Source organism: Miscanthus floridulus, chromosome 8 (assembly GCF_019320115.1).
Source record: "Miscanthus floridulus cultivar M001 chromosome 8, ASM1932011v1, whole genome shotgun sequence".
Classification (NCBI taxonomy): Eukaryota; Viridiplantae; Streptophyta; class Magnoliopsida; order Poales; family Poaceae; genus Miscanthus; species Miscanthus floridulus.
The window spans coordinates 99,849,126-99,854,659 of record NC_089587.1 but is presented as its reverse complement, the minus strand read 5'-3'; the positions used below and the strand labels follow the sequence as shown (position 1 = coordinate 99,854,659).

The window sequence follows — 5,534 nt, the reverse complement described above, 5'->3', positions numbered from 1 at the left end:
GGATGCTTTTGACATGACCCTTGGAGGTACCTACCACAAAATTTTCATAAGAAGGGTGATGGCTCCCCCTGCTCGAGTCAGAGTCGGAGGGCGACCCCGAATCTCCCGTGAGGAGGTCATGGAAAGATTCCATGACATATTCGGTCATCCCCACGAACTCGTCGTTCGCAAGGGATGGAAGCGTGTGTTGCGCCACAGGGCGGCCAACGGTCTCTACGGTGTTGCGGAGACCGGACGGGAGCACTGTCGGGGCGCTCCGGATGAGGTATTTCGGGGAGAGCGGGTCTCAACCGGCAAGCTGCGTCATGACATTGGTGAACAAGATGGTGAGGTGGCACAAGTCCTCTCGGGACAGTCGGGGTCCTAGGAAGGCGCCAAGCTGGTGTTTTAGCCTCCCATAATCGAAGCCGAAGAGCTGGTTGCTCCCGAGGGTGCGGGCCTTCGGTGCGTGGAGCTTCAACTCCTCAAGCATCTTAGCGATTGCGTCGAGGCCAGTGAAGTGGAGAGGTTGGACGGCGGCGGGAGCCTGCACCAACCCTCCCTCCGTCGTGACGATGAAGTCTAGGTTCCTAAAGCTCATGTGTGCGCCCAGGACCTAGCTGACGCCGTGAATAGCCATCCGAGGCATGGTGTGGATGTCGAGATGCGCAAAAAGGTCCATATTGGCGCGTCAACAGTCGATGTTTCGAGTTACCACCGATGAGTAAATTTCTAGTATTGCGTGTCTGGCTCAGATGATGTGCTTAGAGGACACGAGATTTATACTGATTCGGACAGAAAGTCCCTGCGTCCAGTTCGTCGCTATGATCGAGCGAGCTAACTATATAAAAGCATCCCCAAATAATGCACGGGCGATGAGATGGCCAGCCTTCATCCATCGCGAGCGTGAGGGCGAGCACCGGCGTCGGGAGGACTACTATGATGGGGGGTGACGCCAGCACCATCGAGGGGGCGTAGCTCCTCGGCGGCCGGCAGGCCTCCCACAAGCCCGACCCCCCGCCGGTGCGCACCGCAGGGGACGCCGCGCGCATGGTCTGGGACGAGTCCAAGCGCCTCTGGGGCATCGGCCTACCCATCACCGTGAGTATGTTGAGCATGTATGCCATTAGCTCCATCACCTAGATGTTCATCGGCCACCTCGGTACCCTCCCACTGGCTGCCGCCTCCATCGGCCTCTCTGTCTTCGCCACCTTCGCGCTCGGCTTCCTCCTCGGCATGGGCAGTGCGCTGGAGACGCTCTACAGCCAAGCTTTCGGCGTCGGCCAGGTCACCATGCTTGGCGTCTACCTCTAGCAGTCCTGGCTCATCCTCGTCGCCGCCTGCTGAAAGCTCTAGTTTGGTTTTGGTTAATTGATGAAACCCTAAGTGCTAACCTAGTTTATCAAGATGATTATGAGATAGGTAGCACTACTCCAAGTGATGAAGCAATGACGAAGATCATGACAATGGTGATAGCATGGTGATGATCAAATGCTTGAACTTGGAAAAGAAGAAAGAGAAACAAAAGGCTCAAGGCAAAGGTATAAAATGTAGGAGCCATTTTGTTTTAGTGATCAAGACACTTAGTGAGTGTGATCACATTTAGGATAGATAGCCGTACTATTAAGAGGAGTGTAACTCGTATCGAAATGCGGTTATCAAAGTGCCACTAGATGCTCTAACTCATTGCATATGCATTTAGGATCTAGTGGAGTGCTAACACCCTTGAAAATATTTGTGAAAATATGCTAACACATGAGCACAAGGTGTTTGCAGGGTTGAGATGGGGACGGGATTCGGTGCTTTTGGAAAAATGAAATGTCTATTTTCTATTACGCCGGATGCAAAATTCTTGGTGGTTGGCACATTTGAGCAACGGTGAAGAAGTTAGAGTTAAAATGGAGTTGGTCGAAATGATGCTGGCGTCGGTCTACTGACCGGACGCTGGGTCACTCAGCGACCGGACGCTGAAAGGCTGCGTCCGGTCGAGCTGTCAGACGGCACAGTGGCTAGGGTTGAGCACCGGACGCTGGCTGTGTCCGGTCAAGGTGGACCGGACGCGTCCGGTCGAAAAAAACATGCCTCGGGGAGCTTACTGGAAATGACCCGACGCTGGGGCTTTAGCGTCCGGTCAGTTTTGACCGGAGCGTCCGGTCAACTTCGTAGCCGTTGAAATCTGACGAACAACGTTTGAAGCTGGTGACGCGTGGCGTCCATCGGGCGATCGGACGCTGAGGGCCAGCGTCCGGTCGGTATGACCGGAGCGTCCGGTCAGAGCGTGTTTTGCCCAGTGAAGGGGTACAACGGCTCTATTTGATGGGGGCTCTATTTATAGCCCCATGGCCGGCTCAAGGTACATCGCTTGCACATTTTCATTGACATAACAACCTTGTGAGCTTAGCCAAAGCCCTCCCACTCATCTCCATCATTGATCCATCATCATTGTGAGATTGGGAGAGAATCCAAGTGCATTGCTTGAGTGATTGCATCTAGAGGCACTTGGTATTCGTGTTGCGCTGCGGATTTCGCTTGTTTCTCTTGGTGGTTGCCACCACCTAGACGGTTGGAGCAGCGGTGGAGGATCGGCACGAGTTGGTGATTGTTCGTGGCTGTCTCCGGTGATTGTGAGGGGAGTTGTACCTTCCCTGGCGGAGCGCCGAAAGGTAACTCTAGTAAATTGCTCATGTCATTGAGTTATCTCACTTGTGGGTCGGTTCTTGCGGTGTCCAATCGTGTGGACGAGGTTTGTGAAACACCTCTTAGCCGCCGAACCACCAAGTGTTGGTCGATACAACGGGGACGTAGCGTGTTGGCAAGCACGTGAACCTCGGGAGAAAATCGATTGTCTCTTGTCTTTGGCATTCTCCCGGTGATTGGCTATATATTCATCTTGTGATTGGTTCATCTCCTACACGGCGGTATAATCACCCTACTCACTTATTTACATTCTTGCAAACTAGTTGATACAAGCTCTTTAGTGTAATTAGAATTGAGAGCTTGCTTTATTATTTACATTCATCTAGTTGAGCTCTTTAGAATAGCAAGTTTGAGAGCTCTTAGTGAGTAGTTACATAGCAAATTTGTGTGCCTAAGTAATCATTGCAACTAAAATTGTTGGATAGGTGGCTTGCAACCCTTGTAGAGCTAGAGCAAGTTTGCATTACGCTATTTGTCATACTAATCAAATTGCTCTAGTGGATTTGTAGATTTTTAAATAGGCTATTCACCCCCCCTCTAGCCATATTAGGACCTTTCACCTGCGTCCTCATGACGCCCCTCTTCGTCTTCGCCGAGCCGCTGCTCCTGCTCATCGGCCAGGACGCCGATGTCGCGCGCGAGTCCGCTAGCTTCGCCACCTACATCGTCCCCTCTATCTACGCCATGGCCATCAACTTCGGCGCCAGCAAGTTCCTCCAGGCGCAGAGCAAGGTCACCGTGCCCGCCTACATCGGCTTCGGGGCGCTCCTCGCCAACGTCCTCCTCAACTACCTCTTCGTCTACGTGCTCGGCTGGGGCCTCCCCGGCGGCGGCGCCACCTACGACGTCGGCCACTGGATCATGGCGCTCGGCCAGGTGGCCTACATCCTCGGATGGTGCAAGGACGGCTGGAGGGGATGGCTCTCGCTCGAGTCCGCCGTCATGCTCTGTTCGGCTGGGGCTGGTACAATCGTATACGATCGTAGATTATTACTGCTGGCTGGTTTAGTGTGAGAGAAAAATACTGTTCTGGCTAGAAATTTACGATAAGCAAACAGTCTGATGATCACCGTGCTCACCGGCGACCTGGAGGACGCGCAGATTGCTGTTGACTCACTAGGCATATGGTACGCTCGAAGGAGTATATATCAATAATAGATTAGATAAGAATGTTTCTTGCATTCTTTTGTTTAATCTTTTTTTTAGGCACAACTAATAACAAACCATAACTACTATACTCTTTATATATCTGACAAACATAGCTCTTTCTCCTGTTTGTTATCTTCAGCATGAACATAAACGGATGGGAGGGCATGATCTTCATCGGCCTCAATGCCGCTATCAGGTCCAGTCCAGATAATCTACCTCTTTCCTTATACTCTACTGCATAATATAGCTAAATATATTCTGTTCTGGCATAATTAATATATATTTATATATGCTTGCTGCTACCGGGTACTGTGATACTGAAACAACCTCTGCTCTGCTGCGTTTCTTGGCCATTTACTATTTTCAGCGTCCGGGTCTCCAATGAGCTTGGCTCCGGCCGTCCAAGGGCCGCATGGAACGCCGTCATAGTGGTCATCGGCGAGGCGCTGCTGATCGGGATCGTGTGCATGGCCCTCATCCTCATCTTCAGGGACAGCTTCTCCATCGTATTCACCAGCGACGTCACGCTGCAGCGAGCCGTCGCCAAGATCGCCAGCCTGCTCGGCCTCACCATGGTGCTCAACCGTGCAGCCCGTGGTTTCGGGGCTCGCTGTTGAGGGCGGATGGCAGGGCCTCGTCGCCTACATCAACCTCGGCTGCTACTACATCTTCGGCCTGCAGCTGGGCTACTTGCTCGGCTACAAGTTCAACTTCGGAGTCGGGGTAATTAATTCTTGCTACCGCATGTTGGGTCTGTTACCAACAAAATTTTAGCTGCTAGATTTTCAAACAGGCTCAGCTAAAAGACTAGGTAAAATTTAGCTATTTCAACCCAACTAAAATTTAGCTGAGTCTATTAGCTGGAGCATACAAACATCACATCTAAAATTTAGCCGGGTGAACTTTAGCTAGCTAAACCTCAGTTGGGTGGATAAAAAAAATCCGCTGTGCCCTGTTCGCTTGAACTTATCAGCTCGCAACAAATCAGCGAACAGTGCTTTTCAGCGAAGCGAAAGAAGCTTTATGTTTGCATGAATGAGACACGTACACGTAATCAGCCAATCCTTTAGCGATTTGTATTTGAATTCCGTTACATTTTAGTTTTGTCTCCGATGATGATACTCGCAGGGGATTTGGTCAAGCATGCTCTGTGGTGTCACCCTTCAGACGCTCATCTTGCTAGTTGTGATTTGGAGGACAGATTGGAAAGCAGAGGTAACAACAACGCTCCATGGCTTTTTGTACCATCCCTTTTGTTTTTGCTATCCCATGGTTCTTGCAATGCAAGCCGGTGGTATAACTACTTGCACATGATTGGTCTCCTTTTGTTTTGGCAACTGCAGACAAGAACACAGCTAGATTCTTGCCCGAACGACTGAAGATTGGCTCCGCCTCGCTCGATGTCCCGGGCTTGCTCCGCCTTGCCCGACGTTCTAGGCTGGCTCCGCCTCGCCCGATGCCCGAGGGCTGGCTCTGCCTCGCCCGACCCCCAAGGGCTGGCTCCACCTCGTCCGACCCCCGAGGGCTGGCTCCGCCTCGCCCGACCCCCAAGGGTTGGACTCCGCCTTGCTCGACAACTGAGGGCTGGCTCCGCCTCGCCCAATGTCCCTAAGCTGGCTCCGCCTCGCTCGAAGACTGCACCCTGCTCCTTCATAATGACGAGCACAGGGTACGACATGACATTCGAGTCAACCACAGTACCGAGGACC

At 52.0% G+C, this 5,534-nt stretch overlaps 1 pseudogene; it reads left to right on the top strand.

Moving 5' to 3' along the window:
- The first annotated feature begins 1,029 nt into the window (after positions 1-1,029).
- On the top strand, positions 1,030-5,204 carry LOC136469636 (protein DETOXIFICATION 35-like; annotated as a pseudogene).
- The last annotated feature ends 330 nt before the right edge of the window (positions 5,205-5,534 follow it).